Raw genomic sequence first — 1,961 nt, 5'->3', positions numbered from 1 at the left:
AATATATTTTGACCGTGTAGACCAGCAGTGAAATCCTGGATGTGAGGAAGCGGTTATCGATCTGGATTAGTGGCTGCATTTAAAGCCCGATAGTCACCGCAAAGTCTTCACGAGTTCAGTCCGTTTTTGGGAACCATGTGAAGTGGAGCTGCCCAGGGTATCGATCATGTAACTTTTTCTCTAGGGCGGAAACGTGAAAAGTGAAAAAAATTACCATTGAAAATAATGGCAAAATTTTTCACTTTTTACGTTTTCGCCCCAGGGGAAAAGTTACATGATCGATACCCTGGTGCTGCTTGATGGTCGACAAATTCTTGTTTCACCATAAAATTAAATTCGTCCCTTGCAAATTTTAATTTTTCTCGTGACAATCTGCGAAGAGTTGAAGCAATTGGTGGTCCTTTTGTAATAATATGATGTTTAATTTGATGAATCTTGGTTGTGGATATAGGAGCAAAACGAGTTAATTCAGGAAACTCAGCGAGAATCTTATGGAAAGGTAAGTCGGGAGATGGGGAGCGTCCCGATTAACCACATTGAGATTGACCACGTTGCGAAATCGGGACCGTGGTCAATATCAACGTGGTCAAACGGGACGCTCCCATAGACGAGTCGTCGCGTCACCGATCGACGAGGAGCACGAATCGCGGAAAATCGACGAGGAGCCCGAATCGCGATCGATCGACGAGGAGCCCGAATCGCGACCGATCGACGAGGAGCCCGAATCGCAGCTAATCGGCGAAGAGCGCGAATCGCAGCCGATGGAGAACGAGGCCGAACCGTCTACGGTCGACGAGGATGAACCGCCGGCGAATGTACAATTGGAGGGTTACGAGCCCGAATCGCAGCCGTTCTTCCAGCTGTAACTTTACACGCTAATAAAATTTTATTTTTGTTCATACTTATATACTTCGTGTATCGCACGTGCGCATTTGTAAAATGTGATTTTTACGAATAAATGCTATATATTAAACGAAGCGTCGATTCTTTTCGCTTCTCTTTCCTTCTTCAACATCCTCTCGCTCTCGCGCTATCCTTCTTTCGCGCCTTTTGTAGTAAGCGTTGGCGCTCTCTTATCGCGTAAAGATACGCGCTCGCGATAAAAATAGTGTTGGTTTAATATGTAAAGATAAATCAATCGCACATATTACGCAAATGATCGCGTCGTTCGAACCACCGATCGTGCAATTTGCAAGCGTTCTCCAACGCGCAATTCTTCGCATAATATCCGCAGCGAAAGGCCCGCAAAGCGTTTAGAGTCTCCAGACGTTTGATGTCCTCGTAATCGGCGTCGATGGTCTCGACGGAGACGGCTACGTCGCGATCGTCGGCGACGTTCCCTAAGATCTCGATTAGCCATTTTTTCTTCTCATGACCCTTGACGTAGATTCTTATCGTCGAATCGGGGCTAGATTCTCGGCATACAGCGTCCCGAACGAGTCTTTTCATCGATCCGTAATTCACGTGTCCGTCATTCCACTTTAGTTGATGATGGTTATATGTTAACCAACACGCTCGCAATTTTTCCGCTCTCGTTAGCAGATCCCAAGACATTGGTGCGCGAAAGATGTGATGCGTCAATTCCGCGCCATTTCTTAACACGGCTACTTCTTTTGCGACGAATCTCTCGTTAACTACGAAACCTTGAAGATCGACGAAGATCGGCTCGTCCATCGTCGTTGTTAGCGGTACTCGAAGTGTGCGCCTCTATTATTCTCTCTTCATATTTTGAATATCATCGCGCTTATACGATTCTGCGCACAACGTTGGTGAGCGGATTGTACTCCACCACTCGATCGTGAATGATAAGACAGTAAGCTGTGGTATTAGAGGGAATGTTCTCCTTGCAATCAAACTCTACGCGAACATCCACAGTGGCGCTCTTGATCGACTCGTTTTGTCGAGAACAGTCGATGACTACGAGCGGGCCGTGGACTAAAAATTTATTCAGATTTAAGAGC

The sequence above is a fragment of the Formica exsecta genome, unplaced genomic scaffold (genome assembly GCF_003651465.1).
Source record: "Formica exsecta isolate Colony F162 unplaced genomic scaffold, ASM365146v1 scaffold578, whole genome shotgun sequence".
Classification (NCBI taxonomy): domain Eukaryota; kingdom Metazoa; phylum Arthropoda; class Insecta; order Hymenoptera; family Formicidae; genus Formica; species Formica exsecta.
This window is presented reverse-complemented; position numbering follows the sequence as displayed.